The 24,987-nt window shown below is 47.3% G+C and overlaps 1 protein-coding gene across 1 annotated transcript in view; it reads right to left on the minus strand.

Moving 5' to 3' along the window:
- Window positions 1-6,349, minus strand: part of HMGCR (3-hydroxy-3-methylglutaryl-CoA reductase) — a 94,589-nt gene extending 88,240 nt beyond the window's left edge. The window contains exon 1 of the mRNA XM_069223756.1: window positions 6,011-6,349. The gene's annotated coding sequence lies outside the window, so the exon portion shown is untranslated. The remainder of the gene's footprint in view (window positions 1-6,010) is intronic.
- Window positions 6,350-24,987: the final 18,638 nt, after the last annotated feature.

Here is a 24,987-nt window from a genome sequence, read left to right on the forward strand (position 1 = left end):
CAGGCAGTGATGTTTAGTGAACATGTGCAGGGATGCCCATGTTGCTGCCTGACAGATATCCAGGACAGGAACTCCGTGTGTTAACACTGTGGTGGCAGCAGTTGTTCTGGTGGAGTGAGCATGCAAACCATCAGGGGGTTGCTTCTTTGCCTAAGTATAGCACATTTCGATGCAGAGCAGTACCCATCGCAACATGGTATGTCTCTGCACTGCCTTCCCTTTCTTCGCACCCACATAACCAACAAAGAGCTGATCAACCACTTGGAAATCTTTAGCACGACTGAGGTAGAACGCCAACGCTCTTTTTGGATCTAGACGGTAGAGTCTCTCCTCTTCATGAGATGGATGTGGGGGTGCGTAAAAAGTAGGCTAAGTGATGGATTGGCCTATCTAAAAAAGGCATAACAACCTTAGGAAGGAATGAAGGAGGCCCCTGTACGGAGCACCACTTTGTGAGGGAGAACAGAAAAAATGGTGGCTTGGAAGGAACAGCTTGAAGCTCACTTACTCTGTGAGCAGAAGTGAAGACAAGCAGTCTTGATTCTTAGGAGCCGCAAGGGACAATTGTGCAGCGGCTCAAAAGGGGCACACAAAAGGTATATTAGGACCAGGTTCAAGACTCACTGGGGTATAATTAACGGGGTTGGAGGAAACAAATGGGCAAGTACCTTAAGGAACCTTCCAACAATGGGAGACTTGAATAAGGAAGGTTGGTCTGGCAATCTAAGAAAGACTGAAATGGCCGATAAGTAAAGTTTAAGAGTGCCCACAGCAGAGCTATGCTAGGCCAAAGAAAGAATGAACAAGAGAATCTCAGAGAGAGGTGCAAAAAGGGGATCAACAGACTTGTTGGTATACCATGCCACAAATGTATGCCAACGACAGGCATATACCGTTTTGGTGGAGGGACACCATGCTGCCAGAATGAAATCACAGACATCGGACAGAAGGCCGAAAGCTGTCAACTGCTGCAGCTCAATCTCCAAGCAAGAAGGCAAAGACTGGACAGGTTTGGGTGGAAAACTGTTCCCTGCTGTTGCGACAAAAGATCCTCTCAAAGGGGCAGTTTGATCAGAGGAACCATAGCCATGCTCAGTAGCTCTAGATACCATACTCATCGTGCCCAGTCCGGAGACACAAGGATTACTTCGGCCCGGTCGCACTTGATCTTCTTCAGAACTCTGGACAGAAGAGTATAGGTGGGAAGGCATAAAGGAGGCCAGAGTTCCACTCGAGACATAAAGCGTCGACGAGTTAGTGCCGGCTTGGGAACTCCAACGCTCAAAACCAATGACAATGCATGTTCTCTGCGGAGGCAAACAGGATCTAACCAAGGCTCTCCCTATCGCCGAAAGGGGCCTTGCACCACTTCCAGATGGAGACGCCATACGTGATCGACTATGAACAACAGGGCAGACAAACTCAGCCATCAATGCATAGAGTCTGCCAGATGTTGAACCACCAGGATTATGCGCTGATGTTCCAGCCACGCCCAGAGGGGCAGAGCCTCTTTACAAAGAGTCCAAGACCCCCCCCTGCTCTTCTTGTTGCAGTACCACATGGCGGTAGTGTTGTTCGTGAACACTTGCACCACTTTCCCCTCCTAGAGAAGGAAGGAATGCTTTCAATGCAAGCCTGATCGCCTGGAGCTCCAAAAGAGTGATGTGGAGTCTGGACTCTGCCAGAGACCAGAGACCTCTGATCTCCGCCTCTCCCATGTGTCCACCTGTCCCAGGAGTGACATCTGTCACTACTATAAGATCTGGTTGGGGAAGGGAAGAGAGATCTGTTGACCCAACTGTGATCCAAAAACCACCATTGCAGGTCTTTTGCAGTTCCCTCTGAGATCTGGACCATGTTGGAGGGATTCCCCTAATGCTTCCCCCACTGGAACTTCAGGTCCACTGCAGAGTCTGCATATGCCACCTGGCATGCGTCACAAGCAGGATGCAGGAGGCCATGAGGCCCTGCAGCCACAGAATCTTTCTCACCGAAATCCAGGATAGAGAATGAAACATCAGAATCATAGCCTGACTATCCTGGACTAGCTTTTAGGGAGGCTTGACCCAAAACTGCACTGTGTCCAGAACAGCTTGGATAAAAGGAGTGTCTGAGAAGGAGTCAGGTGTGATTTTGGCATGTTTATAGTGAACCCCAGCGAGTGCAGAAGGTTCCCCATTGTCTGAAGTTGGGAGACGACTTTCTGGAGTGTGCTCGCCTTCAACAGCCAGTCATTGAGGTAGGGGGAAGACTGACACCCCTAACCTGCTCAGATGAGCTGCAACCACTGCCAGCACTTTTGCGAACACCCGAGGGGCGCTGGTAAGGCCGAAGTGAAGCACTGTAAATTGAAAGTGCTCATGACCTACCACAAATCACAAGTAGCACCCGTGGGCAGGCAAGATGGTTATATGGAAGTAAGTGTCCTGCAAGTCTAATGCTACCATCCAGTCTCCTGGGTCCAAGGCAGACAGGACCTGAGCCAGAGGGAGCATTCTGAACTCTTCCTTGAGGAAGAGATTGAGGGCCTGAAGGTCTAGGATAGGACGTGGGGTCTCGTCCTTTTTGGGCACCAGAAAGTAGCCGGAATAACAACCACAACCTACTTTTGGTATGGGGACCACAACCTACTTTTGGTATGGGGACCCTCTCTATGGCTCCCTTGGCCAAGAGAGCCGTGACTTCCTCGTGGAGAAGTGCTAGATGATCCTCCGGTAAGCAGCCATAAGATGTAGGCATGGCCGGAGGGGTAATCTCGATGGGGAGAGAATAGCAACTTCAGACTATTTGCAAAACCCCACCTGTCTGTCATGATGGATTTCCAGTTGGGCAGGTGATGGCATAACTTGTCGGATATGGTGGAACAGACAGGAGGGTTTGGAGGCTGTGGCAGGGGCTGACTGAGCAGACCACTGGTTCCATGTCCCACGAGCATGTGGGATTCCGCATCCCCAGCCACGCAGTAGCCGAGTAGCATGTGCGGTTCGGTGGTTTGCAGGGAAAGGACGCGACAGGGAGCCCCTTTCACCACGAAAGGGGCGAAAAGCGGAGTGTGGTGGGTGAGGGGCAGCCAAAAGGCCAAGGGACGGAAATGTAGACTGGGACTCCTTGAACCTCTCTAGCGCTGAGTTTGCTTTGTCTCCAAAGAGACGGGTGCCATCAAAGGGCAAGTCCATGAGAGACTGTTGGACATCCAGATGTCATCAACCAGGCGTGGCGCCTCAAGGCCACCGTCAACACAAATGATCTTCTCAGTGAGTTGGTTGTGTCCAGTCCACAACAAATGGGAGCCACGGCACCGATCAGTAACAGCTTGGGAGATTATATCTATGTCACATTAAACAGGCATTCAGGTTGTGGGTCAGTATGTCAACATTGTTGGAAATTTGTTTTTGAAGAAAACATGGTTTTACCTAATTTTTGGAAGGAGCTTAAACAGTTCACAATGTTTGGGAATGTACTAGAACTCCCTTTTTCCTAATGGTGGATATAAATTTGATGAGATTATAAAATTCTAAGTTGCCCAATTTATACTCAAATTGGATTTGACAGATGGGTTAGAGAGGGCCACTGCAAAATATTTATTAAATAGTATAGACGCCTTCTTTATCTCCAGTTAGGCAAGACAATGCTTTTCCATTCAAGTCTTAGTTTCTCTTTTTCAGTATATTAACCTATGAGATATGCACTGTACTTATGTTCACAGTACCTGAATAAATGAATAACTGGAGAGTGTATAATATGAAATTGTGCTGAAAACATCACAACCAATGTGGAAACCTGGACTGTGCCATGGCACAGTCCCTGGTTAGGTGTGAAGGCAACACACAACAGACAGTCCATGTTAATGTACCATTCAGGAAGGCACTACAACTACCTAGCTCAGGGGGGGCATGCAGACATGCCTACAAGGAGTGCCATTTTGACCCACTATTCTTTAACAGACACTGGGATTGTTCATGAAAGCATGTAAGAGTATAGAAAGTAATACTGTGTGTATTACTTTGTGTTCTCTTATGTTTTGTGACATGCCACAAAACGTCTAACTTTGTTAGTTAAATTGCAAAAAGGGCACAATCCTTTCTATCTATACTAAATGTATATGAATATCCCCGTTTAGATACTCTGGACCACTACACAAAGCAATATAAGCATACATGCCAACATTTTACAACTGGAAAGCCACCATTTTTACAAAATCAATTAAGATATTTTCTGGCATTTATAGTAGGCAGTCGATCACTGAAAGTAATCATCATAAAGCAGACTTAATTTATTTTATATGCTCCTTTTATTATTGAGTTCCATATTAAAGACAAATTTCATAAAATCCACATCAAGGAGATAAAATCATTACTGAGTTTACGAATCACGAGGTCAAATTGCCATCATTATTGACTTCCAAACTGTATTTGCAATTGTATCTGGGCTATAAAAACTGATTAAATGTTTCATTGCTGCGAAACTTAGTTTAATTTAAAACCCAAACTGAACGCTGAGGGTTGGAAATATCTGAAGGGTTATCACAAATAATAACATGCCTTCATTAACTAATCTTGCACATACTCCCCACCGGGAATGGAAAGCCCTAATTCGAAAGATTCTTAACATCAATAGCAGACTATATATTTTTGAAAATTATAAACATGCCAATAATACAATGGAGTCATCTATTAATCAAAGTAAAGGATATCGAACTTTCCTTTTGGATCCAGCCTGTTAAAACAAGTATCTACGATTCCATATTTTCTATATTCCGATCACATGATTTGAAGAGGTATAGAACTGTCTTGTTTACCATCTAAAGCATACAGAATTTGTGGGTGCAAGGAGATAATCAATGAGCCTATCATATCTGTGTCTGGCCATCCTTCATCTGGGGAAAAATATTTGAAGTCATCATTTATTGTAGCCACCCGTTTCACTATTAAGTAATCAATAAGCTTCACAAGACAGAAGATGGGCAAATGTTTTAGATCTATGTCAGTATCATTTACAATCAGTCTGTTCGTTCAAGTGGTCATATGAACATTTTTACCAGGATTTTAAATTGCACTAATTGTACAATTTACTATAATTGATAGTTTAATATTTCTATGCAAATAAAAAACCCATTACTTTACTACAACCATAAAGTGGAGGTTTAAAAAAAACGGTGAAATGTATTTTCCATCGTGACATTTTGTAGCAAAGGCAATTGTAGGCAGGAGACGTAAAATAAAGCCATTTTTGGCTTCATAAATTGGGCGTCTCCCGACTGAATCGGTTCTGTTGGCATGTATTTGTAAGAGTACGTAAAAAAGTACTACGAGTAGTATTTTACGTATTCCAAAAAGCCTTTGTAACTATGCTACTGTTTCTCTCAACCATTAAGGAGGCAGTGTCCCAACACAAGAGACACTGGCATCCTTCAGCAAGCACTGTTGAAATTCAGGCAGCATATTCGGAAGACGCTATACAAGCTCAAGAGGGATATATTGATCAGCGCCATCCCTATTCAGCAAGTAATAATCCAATTTAATAAAGCCATTTTTGGTTTCAGAAATTGGGAGCCTATAATTCAATGTTTCGATTCAGTGAATATTCAATATACACTGTTCCCACCTAGCAAGCTATTTTACAATTCATATGGGTGCAACTGATAGGCACCGTTCCAATTCACGAAGTAGACCCGTTGGAAACCACACTCAATTAGCACGCATTATTCTAATTCGGGAAACATGTTAGGTAGTCGCCTCAAAATCCTGCAACCACTGTTCCAAGTAATAGGACGCACTCAATAGTATCTGCCCCGTAACGTCAAGGACTCATATGGGCTGTCAGATGACCCAAGGCAAGGATCCTGTGGTACAAGTACCATCCTAGCGAACATTCAAACCTGCGACCAATGCAAACAGACAACGGCGAGCGTAGGCCGCGCTGAGAATCTACACTGGAAGGTCAAAGCGATGTCCTCGGCACCACAGGCCAATTGCGGACCCAACGCAGAGCGCCCAGACAGCCCACCTACCGGTTCTCTGGCTGGGAGGCGGTGGGAAGACGCTGGTGGTACGCAAAGGAAGCTACACCTCTGCCGCCGCCTCAGCGCGAGTGACAGCGGCTCCAGCCAGGACGGCGGGGATTAGCCCTAGCCGCAGAGAGGCGGAGGCCGTGGCTACCGCGCGCACACGCGATGGTACGATGCGCCAGCCAATGGCGAGCTGCGCCGCCGCACGTCACCGCCGTTGTCAGAGACAACTCGCCCGGTCGGCTTCCGCTGTGGACGATCAGACGGCAACGTACCATCTCGCCACAGACTGGCTGTCCAATGGCGGCGCCCAGCGCAGCTCTGGGAGGTATGCGTGTATGTGTGTTGGGTGATGGGGGGCGGTAACTGGAAAGCGCGTGCGCACACCGAACAATGTTGTTTCACGCATCTGACACACTTGGGCAGTGACTGAAGTACATACAGTCACGAGGAAGGACTGAGAGAGGTCACGCTGGGGTCACCCTGCCGCTGTAGGGCGGTGACACTACCCAGTATCCATTTCTAGGGAATTTGTAGGTCTCTCTATCCCCACCGAACGTAATGAAATGCAACTGATTTTAGGGCTCGCTTTATCTGAGCGCACTAAATTATGGACAGGGCATCAGTGTAATCCTGGTAATAAACGTCTACTTACCAGATAAACGCATATATACCTAGTCAGCTGAAGATGTGACGGGAACGTTTAACCCCCTTCACTGCCTGGCCTTTTTCCCTTCAGGTGCCAAGCCGTTTTTGGCTATTTGGGGCAGTTCGCGCTTAGGCCCTCATAACTTTTTGTCCACGTAAGCTACCCACACCAAATTTGCATCCTTTTTTTCCAACATCCTAGAGATTCTAGAGGTACCCAGAGTTTGTGGGTTCCTCTGAAGGGGACCAAGAAATTAGCCAAGATACAGTGAACTTAAAAAAAAAAATTGGTTAAAAAAAGGGCTGCAGAAGAAGGCTTGATTTTTTCCCCTGAAAATGGCATCAACAAAGGGTTTGCGGTGCTAAAATGACCTTCTTCACAGCTTTCAGGAACAGGCACACATGAATCAGAAAAACAAAATTTTCAACACAATTTTGGCATTTTACAGGGACATACCCCATTTTTACTATTTTTTGTGTGCTTTTAGCCTCCTTCCAGTTAGTGACAGAAATGGGTATGAAAGCAATGCTGGATCCCAGAGAGCTAAAAATTTCAAAAAGTGGACAAAATTCTGAATTCAGCCAGGGGTCATTTGTGTAGATCATAACAAGGTTTTCCTACAGAAAATAACAGCTGAAATTAAAAAATATTGAAATTGAGCTGAAAAAAACCCCAGCCATTTTTCTCCACCTTTTACTCTGTAACTTTTTTCCTGCGATGTCAGATTTGTGAAAGCAATATAACGTTACATCTGCTGGACTCTTCTGGTTGCGGGGCTATATAGAGCTTGTAGGTTTATCAAGAACCCTAGGTACCCAGAGCCAATAAATGAGCTGCACCTTGCTATGGGTTTTCATTCTATACCGGGTATACAGCAATTCATTTGGTGAAATATAAAGAGTGAAAAATAGGTATCAAGAAAACCTTTGTATTTCCAAAATGGGCACAAGATAAGGTGTTGAGAAGGAGTGGTTATTTGCACATCTCTGAATTCTGGGGTCCCCATACTAGCATGTGAATTACAGGGCATTTCTCAAGTAGACGTCTTTTTTTACACACTGTCTTACATTTGGAAGGAACATTGTAGAGAAGGACAAGGGGCAAGAATACTTGCTCTGCTATTCTGTGTTCCCCCAAGTCTCCCGATAAAAATGGTACCTCACTTGCGTGGGGAGGCCCAACACCCACGACAGGAAACGCAACATGGACACATCACATTTTTAAATTGAAAACTGACATATTTTTTGGGAAAGTGCCTAGCTGTGGATTTTGATCTCTAGCTCAGCCAGCACCGTAGGAAACCTACCAAACCTGTGCATTTTTTAAAACTAGACACCTAGGGGAATCCAAGATGGGGTGACTTGTGGGGCTCTCACCAGCTTCTGTTACCCAGAATCCTTCGCAAACCTCAAAATTTTGCCCCAAAACACTTTTTTCCTCACATTTCGGTGACAGAAAGTTCTGGAATCTGAGAAGAGCCACAAATGTCCTCACTCCCAGCGTTCCCCCAAGTCTCCCGATAAAAATGGTACCTTACTTGTGTGGGCAGGCCTAGCGCCCGCAACAGGAAATGCCCCAAAACACAACGTAGACACATCACATTTTCCCAAAGAAAACAGAGCTGTTTTTTCCCCAAAGTGCCAATCTGTGGATTTTGGCCTCTATCTCAGTCGGCACCTAGGGAAACCTACCAAACCTGTGCATTTATGAAAACTAGACACCTAGGGGAATCCAGGATTGGGTGACTTGTGGGGCTCTCACCAGGTTCTGTTACCCAGAATCCTTTGGAAACCTCAACATTTGGCCAAAAAAACACTTTTTCTTCCCATTTCGGTGACAGAAAGATCTGGAATCTGAGAGGAGCCACAAATTTCCTTCCACCCAGAGTTCCCAAAGTCTCCTGATAAAAATGGTACCTCCCTTGTGTGGGTAGGCGTAGTGCCCGTGAAAGGAAATGCCCCAAAACACTATCTGGACACATCAAAATTATCAAATACAAAACTACCTGTTTTGGCGGGGGAGGCAACTGCGTTTTTGGTCCTGGGTTTAGCATCCATACAGGGAAACCTACCAAACCCAGACATTTCTGAAAACTAGACACCCGAGGGAGTCCAGGGAGGTGTGACTTGCGTGGGTCCCCCAGTGTTTTCTTACCCAGAATCCTCTTAGCTAAAAAAATCAAATTCCCCCCACATTTCTGTGAGGGATCACCACACTGGGACAAATGTCCTACCACCCAACGTTCCCCTCAGTCTCCCGGTAAAAATGATACCTCACTTGTGTAGGTGGATGTTAGAAATGGGGTCTCTAGTTGGCAGTTGGTTTGCACCCTGTCCAGTTTAAAACTGCGCACACAGACACTGCAGTGGCAGGTCTGAGCCATGTTTACAGGGCTACTACAAAGGCAGAACTGGGTATAAGAAGGGGACCCAAAACCCCAGACTTTTAGAATCTTTCTGGAATCGAGAGGAACCTCTGCCCAGAAGAAGAGCTGAAGAGCTGCAGGAGGAGTACTGTCCCTTTGCTGTGCTGCTTTGATGGACTGGCCTGCAGTTGCTGCTTCTGCCCGAAAAGAGTGCAAAGGGAGAACTTTGCTGTGTGTCCTGCTTGACAAAATTCAACAAGGGCTTGGAGTAGAGCTTGCCTCCTGTTGGAAGTCTCAGGGACACCAAAGACTTCAGTTTCCTTGACCTGCAGCGCTAGGAACTGTGTGTTTTTAGCTGTTCAAGAGGAGAAACCACTGCAATGCCACCAACAACGACGCTGGCCTGCACCGTGACCTGCCAATGCCACACAGAGTCGCATTGCCCCGCTTCTCCCCGCGACCCTGGTCTCCCCGACGTCATCATCGGACGACTTCACCAAGCCGCTGCTCGCACCGCGACCTGTGGACCCCGCACTCCGGCATCACCTGCTCCCACCACAGCCTGGGAATTCCGGGCACCGCCGCCCCTGCTGGCACCGGCGCCGCTTCCTGCACTGTGGCCTGTGGACACCGCTTGTTAGGTACACGAAGCACCGTCCCATCCCGCACCGCAACCCCAGTCCACTGACGCCAGCACCATCGACTCCTGTGTCGTCACCAGGTATCCTGCCTGCACTGTGGCCTGTGGACACTGCTAGTGAGGGTCACGAGGCACCGTCCCATCCCGCACCGCTGGCTTGGGTCTACCAACAACAGCGCTTCAGCAGCGACGATGCCGCTGCCTGCACGGTGACCTGTGGACACCGCACTTCGCACCACCCCGCTTCACACCGCAGCCCTGGTCTCACCAACGCCATCTCCGAGCCACTGCCTGCACTGTGACCTGTGGGCACCGCGCGTCGCATTGTCCCGCTTCGCACCGCAGCCCCGACGCCATCCACGCCGGCCCACCTGACTTCATCAGCCTGGAGTTCGATCTGCAACGCATGTGACCTCAAGGGCCCGACGACTCCTACACCGACTCCGGAATCGACACCGTGACGTCAGTGACGCCGCTCTCCGGAGCTCACCGCGAGGATCACAATGCACTGCAAATCCAGGGTACTGTTTGTGGGTCTTCCCGACACCGTAGCTGGCCCACAATGCCGCAGCCAGCCTGAACTGTTGGTTTTGTTTATTACAACGCCGTGATAGCCCCAGGTGGTGGTATCAACTTCAAGGAACTGTATTTTTGAGCAAATCTTGCAGAATTCATATTAGTATTACTGTATGTTGGATTTTTATTGTATTTTGTCTTGTTTTATATAGATAAATATTAGCTATTTTTCTAAAACTGGTGTGGTGTCTGTTTGTAGTGTTTTCACTTATCACTGTGTGTTATGTGCAAATGCTTTACACATTGCTCCTGAGATAAGCCTGACTGCTTGTGTCAAGCTACCCTGGGGGTGAGCATGGGTTATCTGAGCGGGTATCTCCCTTATCCTGACTAGAGTGAGGGTCCCAACTTGGACAGGGTGCAAACTGACTGCCAACTAGAGACCCCATTTCTAACACTGATGACCTCAAGAAAGAAGAAGGACTTCTGAGCTGAAAACCCCGCACAGAAGAGGAGACAACAACTGACTCATCCCCGTCTCCTGCTTCAAAAAGCTGCAAGAAAAGAAGCAACGCGTTCTGCAGAACCAGCGACCCCTGAAAAGTCTCCAGGGGAATGCCTGCATGACCGAGGACCAAGAAACTCCTGTGGACAGCAGACCTGTCCAAAAAGAAGACAAAGAAACAATCCTTAAAGGGACTCTCTGTAGGAAGGTAGCCTCTTTCTAGCCTTGTTACCCCCACTTTTGGCCTGTTTGTGAGTATATGTCAGGGTGTTTTTACTGTCTCACTGGGATCCTGCTAGCCAAGGCCCAGTGCTCATAGTGAAAACCCTATGTTGTCAGTGTGTTTGATATGTGTCACTGGGATCCTGCTAGCCAGGACCCCAGTGCTCATAAGGTTGTGGTCTGTATGTGTTCCCTGTGTGGTGCCTAACTGTATCACTGAGGCTCTGCTAACCAGAACCTCAGTGTTTATGCTCTCTCTGCTTTTAAAATTGTCACTGCAGGCTAGTGACTAATTTTACCAATTCTGATTGGCACACTGGAACACCTTTATAATTCCCTAGTATATGGTACCTAGGTACCCAGGGTTCCAGGAGATCCCTATGGGCTGCAGCATTTATTTTGCCACCCATAGGGAGCTCAGACAATTCTTACACAGGACTGCCACTGCAGCCTGAGTGAAATAACGTCCACGTTATTTCACAGCCATTTTACACTGCACTTAAGTAACTTTTATAAGTCACCTATATGTCTAACCCTCACTTAGGGAAGGTTAGGTGCAAAGTTACTTAGTGTGAGGGCACCCTGGCACTAGCCAAGGTGCCCACACATTGTTCAGGGCAATTTCCCCGGACTTTGTGAGTGCGGGGACGCCATTACACGCGTGAACTACATATAGGTCAATACCTATATGTAGCGTCACAATGGTAAGTCCGAACATGGCCATGTAACATGTCTAGAATCATGGAATTGTCATCCCAATACCATTCTGGTATCAGGGGGACAATTCCATGCATCCCCGGGGCTCCAGCATAGAGCCCGGGTACTGCCAAACTAACTCTCTGGGGTTTTCTCTGCAGCTACCGCTGCTGCCAACCCTCAGACAGGTTTCTGCCCCCCTGGGGCCTGGGCAGCCCAGTCCCAGGAAGGAAGAACAAAGGATTTCCTCTGAGAGAGTGTGTTACACCCTCTCCCTTTGGAAATAGGTGTTAAGGGCCTGAGAGGAATAGCGTCTCCTGGCCTCTGGAAATGCTTTGAAGGGCACAGATGGTGCCCTCCTTGCATAAGCCAGTCTACACCGGTTCAGGGATGCCCCCCAGCCCTGCTCTGGCGCAAAACTGGACAAAGGAAAGGGGAGTGACCACTCCCCTGACCAGCACCTCCCTAGGGGAGGGGCCCAGAGCTCCTCCAGTGTGTCCCAGACCTCTGCCATCTTGAATGCAGAGGTGTGAGGGCACAATGGAGACACTGAGTGGCCAGGGCCAGCAGGTGACGTCAGAGACCCCTCCTGATAGGTGCTCACCTTTCTCTGTAGCCAATCCTCCTCTGAGGGCTATTTAGGGTCTCTCCTGTGGGTTTCTCATCAGACAACGAATGCAAGAGCTCATCAGAGTTCCTCTGCACTTCTCTCTTCGACTTCTGCCAAGGATCAACCGCTGACAGCTCCAGGACGCCTGCAAAACCGCAACAAAGTAGCAAAAAGACTACCAGCAACATTATAGCTCCTCATCCTGCTGGCTTTCTCAACTGTTTCCTGGTGGTGCATGCTCTGAGGGCTGTCTGCCTTCACCCTGCACTGGAAGCCAAGAAGAAATCTCCTGTGGGCCAACGGAATCTTCCACCTGCCAACGCAGGCACCAAACTTCTGCATCACCGGTCCTCTGGGTCCCTTCTCATCTTGACGAGCGTGGTCCCTGGAACACAGGAGCTGGATCCAAGTGTCCCCGACAGTCCAGTGGCCCTTCTGTCCAAATTGGTGCAGGTAAGTCCTTGCCTCCCCACGCCAGAGAGTAATCCTGTGTACTGCGTGAACTCAAGCTGCTAGGGCTTCTGTGCACTTTTGCAAGACTTCCTTCGTGCACAGACTAGCCCAGGTCCCCAGCACTCCGTCCTGCATTGCCCAACTCGCTGAGTTGGACTCCGACTTCGTGGGACCCTCTTTTGTTGTGCTGAGACGACCGCCGTGCTCAGATCTTCTGAACACCTGTTCAGGTGCTTCTGCGGGTGCTGCCTGCTTCTGCATGGGCTCTCTGTGTTGTTGAGCGCCCCCCTGTATCCTCCTCCAAGGGGCGACCTCCTGGTCCTTCCTGGGCCCCGGTAGCATCCAAAACCTTCAACCGCAACTCTTTCAGCTAGCAAGGCTTGTTTGCGGACTTTCTGCGTGGAAACAATTCTGCATCCTTCAGCACGCCATGGGACATCTTCTGACCAAAGGAGAAGTTCCTGGCACCTTCCGTTGTTGCAGAATCTTCAGCTTCTTCCACCCGGAGGCAGCCCTTTTGCACCTTCATCCGGGGTTTAGTGGGCTCCTGCCCCCCCTGGACACTTGCGTGACTCTTGGACTTGGTCCCCTTCCTTTGCAGATTCTCAGGTCCAGGAATCCGCCTTCAGTGCTTTGCAGTCACTTGTTGTCTTTGCAGAATCCCCTATCTCGACTTTACTGTCTTTCCTGGGTAGTAGGGTAACTTTACTCCTACTTTTCAGGGTCTTGGGGTGGGGTATCTTGGACACCCTTAATGTTTTCTTACACTCCCAGTGACCCTCTACACACTACACTAGGCCTGGAGTCCATTCGTGGTTCGCATTCCACTTTTGGAGTATATGGTTTGTGTTGCCCCTAGGCCTGTTGTCTCCTATTGCATTCTATTGTGTTCTACAGTATTTGCACTACTTTGCTAACTGTTTTCTTAACTGATTTTGTTCTGTGTGTATATTTTGTGTATTTTACTTACCTCCTAAGGGAGTATTTCCTCTGAGATACTTTTGGCATATTGTCACTAAAATAAAGTGCCTTTATTTTTAGTAACTCTGAGTATTGTGTTTCTTACGATATAGTGCTAAGTTATATAAGTGGTATAGTAGGAGCTTTGCATGTCTCCTAGTTCAGCCTAAGCTGCTCTGCTATAGCTACCTCTATCAGCCTAAGTTCCTAGAACACTACTAATCTACTAATAAGGGATAACTGGACCTGGCACAAGGTGTAAGTACCACAAGGTACCCACTATAAGCCAGGCCAGCATCCTACACTCTTACCTCACTCCAGAAGCGTGAGCCCAAATACTCTGCAACCGATACACCCGGCCCATGTCCAGAGAAACCGACTAGCCAGAGAGGATCCCCAGGCGACCCTGATGACATGTCCACCCTGGGCTGACCTCTCCAAACCCCCACGACGATGCCTGCAGAGGGAATCCCGATGACCCGCCTGACCGTGACTGCCCGGGACAAAGATATCTGTTGCCTGGAGAAGCACTGCACCCGCAGCCCCTAGGCCTGAGAGAAACCGACCACCGGTGCAGCCACGACCAGCAGGCAGCCCTCACCCTTGCCCAGTTGGTGACTTGCCCGAGAGGCTCCCCCAGTGTGCCATGCCTGCAGCGCCTAAGTGACCACCGGGCCCCTCCATAGAGTTCTATTGAGAACCCGACGCCCTGTTTGCACACTGCACCCGGCCGCCCCCGAGTCGCTGAGGGTGTGTTTTTTGTGCCTACTTGGGGCCCCTCCAGTACTCCTCCAAATCCCCCTGGTCTGCCCTCCGACGAGGTGGTTACTTACCTGCAAGCTGACCAGAACCGGAGTACCCCCTGTCTCCATAAGGGCCCATGTTATTTTGGCTCCCGTTTGACCTCTGCACCTAACCTGTCCTGTGTTGCTGGTGCTGGGTGTTTGGGGTTACCTTGAACCCCCAACAGTGGGCTACCCATGCCCCGGAGACTGAACCCATAAGTTTGTTACTTACCTCAAAAACTGCACTTTACTTACCTCCCACAGGAACTGTTGAAAATTGCAGTGTCCACTTTTAAAATAGCTTTTTGATATTTTAAAGAAAACTGTGTACATTGTTGATTCCATTCAAAGTTCTAAGTATTACTGTGTAAAGTACCTTTCTTTTAATGTGCTTACCTGCTAAATGAATCTTGTGGTTCTAGAAATAAATTAACAAAAGAATATTTTTCTATATAAAACCTATTGGAGTTAAGTCATTGAGTGTGTGTTTTCACTTGTTGCTTGTGTGTGTACAACAAATGTTTAACACTACCCTCTGATAAGCCTAACTGCTCGACCACACTACCACAAATAGAGCATTAGTATTATTTATTATTGCGTCCATCAAGCATCTTGGGGTACCCCTGGACCCTGTGCACACTATATCTCATTTTGATATAGTATATGTAGAGCCAGCTTCCTATACCTAGTATATGGTATTTAGGTACCCAAGGCATTGGGACACCAGGGGTTGCTCATGGGCTGCCGTACGTATTGTGCCACCCATGAGAGCCCATGCAAAATGTGTCTGCAGGCCTGTCATTGCTGCCTGCGTGAAAAGGTCCATGCACTCTTTCCCCACAGGTCACTGCACCAGGTCACTGTAAGTCACCCCTATGGTAGGCCCTCCTAATCCACAGGGCAGGGTGCATGTCTCTGTGTGTGAAAGCTCCCCTGCATGAGCAGAGGTGCCCCTACAAACTTCAGCTCCATTACATTGGACTTCGTAAGTGCGGGGAAGCCATTTTACCCGTGTTCTGGGCACAGGTCACTCACAACCTGTGTCCAGCTACAAAATGGTAACTCCGAACCTGGCCATGTTTGGTATCAAACATGTCGGAATCATACCCCAATACTGTTGCCAGTATTGGTTGTATGATTCCATGCACTTTGGGGGCTCCTTAGAGGACCCCAGCATTACTCCTACCAGTCTTCTGGGGTTTTCCTGGCAGCCCGCCCTGCTGCCGCCCCTCAGACAGGTTTCCGCCCTCCTGCTGCTTGACCAGCGCAGGCAGAGGAAGGTAGAACAGAGGATTTCCTGTGGGAGAGGGAGGTAACACCCTCTCCCTTGGAAATGGGTATTACATGGCTTGGGAGGGGTAGCCTCCCCAAGCCACCAGCATGCTTTGGCCACATTTGGTACCCTCCTTGCATATACTGGTTTGCACCAGTCCAGGGACCCCTGGTCCCTGCTCTGATGTGAAACTGGACAAAGAAAGGGGGAGTGACCACTCCCCTGTCCATCACCACCCCAGGGGTGGTGCACAGGGCTCCTCCAGGTGGCCACGTGATTCTGCCATCTTAAATCCATGTTTGGCAGAGGCCCCTGGAAGCATCTGAGTGGCCAGGTCAGGTAGGTGATGTCACAGCCCCTCCTGATATGTGGTCTCCCTGCTAGGTGACCAACCCCCCATATTGGGCTATTTAGGGTCTCCCTCTTGGGTGGGTCCTCAGATTCGACATGCAAGATTCCAGCAAGACTCCGCTGCATTGTTTACTTCATCTTCTGGCCACTAGAACTGCAACTCGACTCTACAGGAACCAACAATCTGCAACTTCAGCGACCACTCCACTTTGCAACATTGTTTCTCTGGCTCCTGCCAGCAACTGCAACATTTCCCCGGGTGTGCATCCTCTGAGGTTGACGAGACTCCAGCCTGCACCAAGAAGTAAGACAGAATCTCCCTTGGAGTAAAGGAGTCACTCCCCTGCAGCTGCGTGGATCTTCTCACCTCCAGAGCTGAGTGAATCATGCATCACAGGTGGTGGTCTGGAGTGGTTCCCTTTGTCCTCCTGCCAGCTCTCCAGCTAGGGTGACGGTACCCCCTTGCCTCACCTTGACTCTTGCAGCTACCAAGGTAAGTTTGCACCTCCTGCAAGGGATCCTCAGACTTTGTGTAGCCTTGGCCCCCTGCACTCAGGGGTGTGGAATTTATTAAAATATCTAATTGTCCAGGGGACAGGTTGCTTCTCAAATCTACTTGTCCTGTAAAAAGATCTACTTGTCCCTTTGGTACCATGTAGTGTGGCGACAAATTATGGCAGCAATTAATAGCCTCTCTGATTATGCCAGGGCTACTACCATAGTAGGGCTTGAATACTTGGAGTTTCAATCCCTACTGTAGCAATTTCCTTATTTTGCCACCTTTCTGCAGATCTGCATACTGGGGCTGGAGGAAGCAGTAAGTAATAGTTCCAGGGCTGGAATGCCTTTGAGTCTGCAAACCTACTAACCTGCATGTTTTAAAGATTTTTACTAGCTTCTCTCTAATATTTTCCCATAATAAGAAAGGTTGGACATTTACTCCTGACAATGGCAGAATTAGAACTTCTTCCAGGGTTGGGAAGAAAGTGGCTGGATGGAAAATGAACTTGCAAATGCTCAATAGATTTTCACATGAGCAAATCTACACATCGTATTTACCCACGCTAAAATACAGTTCACAAATATTTTATAGGGGTACGACATATACCATGGGTGCACTTTTGTGACTTTCTTTAAGAATTTGGGGCCACAAGTAGGTAGGTTCAGATTTGTGACCTGCAAATTGCGAGTCGCAAATCCGAATGTAGGATGGTGTCCTTGACACCATCTGTGATTCGCAAGGGCTTCGCAAATGCCCACATCATGAATAATCATGAGGTGGGTCGCAATTTGCGACCCCCTCAAGAATGGTGGCCTGCTGGAGACAGCAGACCACCATGTCTGTGACTGCTTTTCAATAAAGCAGTTTTTTTTGTAATGCAGCCCGTTTTCCTTAAAGGAAAACGAGATGCATAACAAGAACGAAAAATGAAACGTTTTCGTTTCATTTTTTCAGAGCAGGCAGTGGTCCATAGGACCACTGCTTGCTCTGAAATTTTTTTTACAGTGACATTCACAATGGGAAAGGGGTCCCATGGGGATCCCTTCCCTTTTGCGAAAGTGTTAGCACCCATTTGAAATGGGTGCAAACTGCGATTGGTTTGCGCCCGCGTTCACAAAACAATCCTACATTGCACTGCAAGTTGCAGTTAGGAAGGGAACACCCCTTACTAATTGCGAGTCGCAAACCCGTTTTGTGATTCGGTAACCAGGTTACTGAATCGCAAAACTGGGTTTGTGCATCGCAGTGTGCTTTTTGCACGTCGCAAACAGCGAAAGTCGCTGTTTGCGACATGCAAAAAGCTACCTACATGTGGGTCTTGGTCCCTAATTAGGTCTGGTGTTAACAAAGACATTTTGTTTTTATTAAACTTCTATTTCTCTCTCTTTCGGCTGGCTTTACTGTGAGTGATCGCATTCTGCTCTTCCACAAGGAGCATATTGCCACACAAAGTAGTTTTGTTCAGTGTCAGGAACTACAGTGGCAATCAGTGACGTAACGAAACTGGAGGGTGCCCCTTTGCAAAGAACATGGAGGAGCCCCCTCTCCAGACTTACTCAGGGCAGGTACTGTGCTGACGGGGCCCCCTGGAGGGCGGCTGCAGGGCCTTTGTTATGCCGCTGGTGGCAACGTGTGCTTTAAGAGTTCAAAAACTTTTTGGGGGGGTTTTGCCAATGTTTGTTACAATGTTGAGGGCCTGGTAGCTCCCACAACAATAAAGTGTTACAAAAGCCATGTCAAAACAAGACACGCATTGATGAAACTAAAAGACTTATAAAAATATGTCAGATTAGTTGGCTTTGTCAGTGTTTGTTTATTTTCATGCTTCCCATAATCGTGTTGAAAATGGTTACACTGATTTTCCATTAGAAATATTTTTGGGAAATACTAGCATGCATCAACACATTTTACTAAATGACACTTCATTTGCATATAATCAGAGAGCATTCTGGGAGCATTATACTTAGCCTCTTAGCCTAAACTTTTCAAACGTGTGTACACGTTTTTTCTTTTTGTACTGGAACCAACGTCAGTAGTGAAGTGTGACCTTAAAACATTTATTTACAGCACGCACCCTAATAATGAAGGCTTTCAAATAATGAACCATAAATACAAGTTCGAACAGCATTATCTTTTGGAAACACATTACCTCAACTGCAGAGAGTTCATCTCTCTGTAAACAGGCAGCCAAAGGGTTTGTGCTGCAGGGGGTTGGGCCTACTTGTCCCAAGGACAAAGTAAACATAAAAACTTGTTGCCCTTGACCCCAAACAAGATGTCCCGGGCGTCGGGCGATAGGAATTCCACATCCCTGCCTGCACTTCTTCCTGCGAAGCACAGTTTCCTCTCTGCTGCTCCAAGCAACGTGAGACTCCTCTACAGGTGCGACTGCTGTGCCTGCTGCCAGTGGGTTGCTTGTGGGGGCTCCCTCCTCTTTTTGTGACTCTCCCTACCGCTGAGGGTTACCCCAGGCTCCTCTCCTTGGGTCGAGTCTCCTGGATCTTGCTGGTCCTCTCCAGCCTTGCAACACTTCTTCTCCGTCTTTTGCATTTCCTAAGGATTGTTGGTGGTATTCCTGCACCACTGACCAACTGCAACCCGACAGCCGACATGGGACACCATCTGCATTACTTCAGGGACTCCCCTTCATCTCCTGTGCTGCACAGCTGGTCTTTTTTGTCCCTTGTTGACCTGGTCCTGATTCCACAGAAGGCTGGGTAGTGATTCCTGCCACGACCCGAAACTCTATCACAAACTGGACTTGGTCCCCTTCCTTTGGAGGTCCTCTTCTGCCAGAATCCACCTTTGGGTTCTTCCAGTCTTGTTTGGGTCTTGCACAATCCTTTTCCAAAGTCCTCCTGTTAGTTTTGGGGAAACCCAGGTACTTACCCCTGCTCTCCTGGCCGCTGGGGGTCACTCTGGTACTCAACTCTTGGGGTTCCTAGCTCCTCCAGCTCCCCTCTAATGATTTCACATCCTTGGCTGGGGGACTGGATCTCACATTCCTCTTTCTTAGTATATGGTTTGGCCCTCCCTAGTTTCTATTGCTTTTCCCAATGCGTATTGCTTTCTATGCTCGTTACCGATTGCTAATGTATATATAGTAGAGTGTTATTTACCTTCAGTTGGGGGACTGTCTATTAGTATTCTAGTATTTGTGTTACCCTAATAAAATATCATTATTTTTGTAGCACTGTGTGGTTCTTTCATGTGTGATATTGCTGTGTGACTATAGTGGTATTGCATAATCTTTGGATGTCTCCTAGATAAGTCTCGGCTCCTCATCCACAGCTACCGCTAGAGAGCCCTGGCTTCCTAGACACTGCCTACACTTCACTAATAGGTAATACCTGGACCTGGTATAGGATGATAACACCATAGGTGCCCACCACACACCAGGGCAGCTTCCTACAATACCCATTTCTGCCTTTGAAGTAGGCAAACTTCAAAGGAAAGTCTCTGTTATTCACAAGATCCTGCTTTGGCCAGGCCTGGCTCCATTCGCACTCCAAGGGGTCGGAGACTGCATTGTGTGAGGACAGGCACAGCCCTTTCAGGTGCAGGTGTCAGCTCCTCCCTCCCCACTCTGGCCCAGGAAGCCTCATCAGGATATGCAGGACACACCTCAGTTCCCTTTGTATCTCTGTCTATAGGGAATTCACAAACAGCCCAAATGTCAGTCTAACCCAGAAGTGGATTCTAGAGGCAGCCAGAGACACAGAATGGTTAAGCAAGAAAATGTCCACTTTTTAAACGTTGCATTTCCAAACAGACAATCTAAGAACCAACTTTACCAAAAGATGTATTTATAACTTTTGAGTTCAGAGACCCCAAACTCCAGATCTCTGTCTGCTCCCAATGGGAAATTACACTCAAGGGGAATTTAAATGCCATCCCAATGTTAACCTATGGGAGAGATAGGCCTTGCAATGGTGAAAAACGAATTTGGCAGTATTTCACTCAGTGCTGCAGGCCCACTAGTAGCATTTGACTCACAGGCCCTGGGCACACATAGTGCACTTTACTAGGGACTTACTAGTAAATCAAATATGCAAATCATGGATAGACCAATCACCAATGCAATTTACACAGGGAGTACTTGCACTTTAGCACTGATCTGCAGTGGTAAAGTGTGCAGAGACAATAAACCAGCAAAAACAGTTTTGAAAAAATAGGAGGAATAAGGCAAAAGGTTTGGGGATAACCCTGCAAAAAAGACCATTTCCAACAGTATCCAAGGCCGATATCATTCTCAGGACTGCCCTGGAGAATCCACAAATGTTGCAGCTTACAACATGAGAATGGAAAAGACAATGGAGCCCCGAATCATGTGAACAAGGGGTGTTGCTTAGAAGATTCATGTGATATCAACTAGTGCTCTCACGGGTTGTTAGGCACTTCTTTTCCTTTGGACTTTGAGAGGTACAGACCTCTATGCTTTTCTATTTTTTTTCTCTCTTTGCTGAGTATAGCTTAGGCTAACACTTATTTCTCTAACTGTAGAAGACTCTTGATCGAGTTTCTGAAACATTGACACCTTCTCTTTTTATGCATGAGCATATATTTTTCTCCCTTTTCAGCATTTCCCTGATTTTTTTAAACTCTTTTAGAGAAAATTACTTTTATTCAATTTAGAACCTACGCTAGATGACTTTAGACATTGCTCATGTTCAGGAGAGAAGACTGAAGACTATTGTCCGAGCACCAAATTTTATTGCTATTATTCTGTATTGCTATAACTGAACTTCTAGTTTGCCTTATCCTGATTTGCCTTTTTGAGATTGATTTATATTAATCTGACTGTTGACTGTTAAATTGTAATAAAATCCTTTACTTCATTTGTGTTTCCTGGTCCTCATTGTGTAGTCAAATATTTGTGATTAATGCTAACTCCCTACACCTCTCTAGTCAACTTAAAAAGGGCTATCAGGTATCCGATTTGAGGAGAGTGGCCCAGCACTCCACCACATGTATGATGCAGGTAGATGCACCAATGCTCATTACTCCTCGTGTGACATAAAATTAGACTGCACATTGTGGATTGTGGTGGCCATCTTGGGAGGTCAAGATTCCCATCCTCAAAAACTGATAGAGATACTACGTGCATGATCATGGGAGACTATGATCTTGTCTTCACATGCTGGCATCCTCTAGATGACTCATGATGAGATAGCGTCCATGTTGGGTGGTTGGGCGTAAATCACCACCAAACCAAAAAACGGGGGGCATGGAGCCTTGGGGAGAAGGTTTGAAAGGGGGAGTGGAGGGCGCTGGGTTGATGTCATAGAGATGCTACATGCATGATCATGGGAGACTATGATCTTGTCTTCACATGTGGACATCCACTAAATGACTCATGAGCTAATGTGTATGTAGGGTGGGTGGGCATACATCACCCCTAACCAAAAAACGGGGGAGTGGAGGCATGGTGATAGGGTTGTGGGGGGAGGAGAGGGTGCTGGGTTGATGTGGGAGTAAAAATATACACAACAACCTCTAATGAAGTCTATAAATATGTACGGGCAACCAGTCTCACAACAACGACAATGACAACCACTAAAACAGTCTGTAGTTGCATTAATTATGTCAATGGTAAAACCCTGAAAAGAAGTCTCAGGTATAAAAGTGTCTCATCACGAGAACACCACAACAACCAGTCTCTAGATGCGCCAACTGTGTTAGTATCCCTGCAATGCATTCATAACACAGATATTCACTTTCACCCTAAGAGGTTATTAGTTGATGCTTCTGATAACTGCGTTTAATTCAAGGTCGCAGCACCCTCCCTCAATTCACAGATGTCGGTCCAATTTCAGTGGTTCTGAGGTGATCCACTTACTGGCATTTCCGGAGTGCCGAATGTCCATTCAGTTTTCAGCCTCTGGAGTCCATTTGCACCACTTCCAACTCATACCATTGTGTTGTGGCTTTTATAAAGTGTTTGGTCTCACAAACGTTGATTTAATAAATGTGGTGCAACGTTTATCACTGAGCATGTTTATACTTCTCTCAAAGTCCCCCAACCTGACTCATTGTTTTGTTTTAAGGCAATTTATGTTTACCACAAATGCCCCTCTATGCTACTGAGTTAGCTGTCAGCCTCTAGCAATTATGGCTGCCTTAGTTATTCCTTGGGGGATAGAAGAGGTTGCCTTTACCCAGTTTAGTGTTAAAAAAACTATTACATTCAACTATTATCCTTATGCAGAAATTGATATTGTGCAGGTAACAGACACATTAATAGTGGGGCAATCGAGCAGAGTTCCTGCCTAATTGGATGTTTTGCGCATTATTGTAAACGCTTCTTTTTTTGACGATTTCTTAGTGTGTTTGAGGTGGGAGGGAGAACTGTGTTTAGGAATTATTAGCCTCTATCCAATGAAAATGTTAATCTACCAGTCATCGCCTCTGCTGCTGTGAAAATTTGCCAAAAGGTACCAAAGAAGAAGCCAGAGTGGCATCTTTTGAAACATTCTCAGCAAATACCGTGGCCGACGGAACCCATTTAGGGGGTGCGGGAACCGCCACTTGGCCGCTCCGCGGTAAAAAAAGACTGCGGAGGCCAATCTGACTTTCCCGATGGGCCGGCGGGCGCCCGCCAAAGGAGCGCCCGCCGGCCCAGCGGGAAAGGCCCTGCAACAATGAAGCCGGCTCCGAATGGAGTCGGCGAAGTTGCAGGGGTGCGACGGGTGCAGTTGCACCCGTCGCGATTTTCACTGTCTGCAAAGCAGACAGTGAAAATCCTGCTGGGGCCCTGTTAGGGGGCCCCTGCACTGCCCATGCCAGTGGCATGGGCAGTGCAGGGGCCCCCAGGGGCCCCACGACACCCGTTCCTGCCAGCCTCTTCCTGGCGGTGAAAACCGCCAGAAACAGGCTGGCGGGAAGGGGGTCGGAATCCCCATGGCGGCGCTGCAAGCATCTGCAAGGATTCTCCCAGCCGGGGGAAATCCGGCGGGAAACCACCGGACCCGGCTGGGCGACCGCGGCTTTACAGCCGCGGTCGGAATAGCTAAGGAAGCACCACCAGCCTGTTGGCGGTGCTTCCGGGGTCAGAATGACCCCCTTAATCTTTTAAGAATAGTGTCACATCAAGCGCCTGGTTCTGCAATACCTGAGGGAAAATTCTCCTTTATAATGATATTGCCGAACACTCATGTGCTAAAGGCTGAGCTCATGGCCCTTTTAGATAAGCAAAATTATATTCTTCGAGCATTATGTGCACATCGGACAAGCTGCTCCAAAGGGGTAGCCATTTTATAGTGCAGCAAAATTAGGGAGCAGCAATAATGGAATCCAGAGCAGATGAAGGGGGCAGATGGGTACTACCATCAAGGTACGAATGAATACCCTGGCCCTAATATTGACGAATGCAAAGAGAGAGAGAGAGGGGCCCTCACGACAAGGGAACAGAGCACCCGGTTAGTGACAAATTTAAATCTCCCCTGGGGCAGTCACTATGTAGTCACACATTCGTTATACAAAGCGCCACTCGAAGCAGTCTCAGCCAGTCTCCAAATATCGACATGCCCAGTACCACAACAATATAAGGATCACAAGTGCATTTGGTAGTGAGTATACAAACTCCTTCTTTAATCACACAAGACGTTTTTTAGTATATAAATGAGTTACCAATAATATATTGCTCATATCGCCCTCATCCACATTAAAAACATCCCTATTCATAAGACCACAAAGAATTAGACATTTGAAAACAATCATTAAAAGGGGAGAGGCAGGTAAGACAGCACACAATCGTCTTTTTCGAATATACCGATCCAGTCAATCGTTATACATGATGTTTGCATAAAAGTCACCATCTATTGTAACAGGATAGTAGTCGGATTCAGTATGTCGACGCGTTTCAGTGGACTTCAGATATTGTCTCCACCTTAATATTACCCCACATATACGTTAAACGTCTGTTAAAAAAGATGGTACATATGTTACCACATTCATATCATGAATCTTTAAAAACAATACAATTTATCAGTAGCTCAACAAACCCCTTAACGCGCCCATACTCTAGTGGTTCTGTTCCCCTTTAATGTGTCGCCTCAATCCAACTATATACTGAAAACATTCCTTCACCCTTCTGTGAGGCGTACACTCATCTGACGCTCTCCATTGCGATCTTTCCAAGACATAAAACTGCCTACTTCCAACCCCACTATCAACATCCTGTTTCACTCACTGCATCACCCTTTGATGTAACAACCACTCACCAGTCGCTGTGCTTTCAAAGTTCCTTCATGAATCTATACATCAGTCATTTTATTTGCTAAGCCTCGAATCAGTAGAGGAGTGGACCATAAGACAAATCAACGCTTTAAAGTAACGGAACAAGTTATATTAACAATTTAATTCTCAATATCTGTTTAATCCTTGCATAATATGCAGCTTGTTTTGTGACGCACCATTCTTTAATTCAGGGAGCCACTTAGCCATAGTACAAA

This window comes from Pleurodeles waltl, chromosome 1_1 (assembly GCF_031143425.1).
Source record: "Pleurodeles waltl isolate 20211129_DDA chromosome 1_1, aPleWal1.hap1.20221129, whole genome shotgun sequence".
Lineage (NCBI taxonomy): Eukaryota > Metazoa > Chordata > Amphibia > Caudata > Salamandridae > Pleurodeles > Pleurodeles waltl.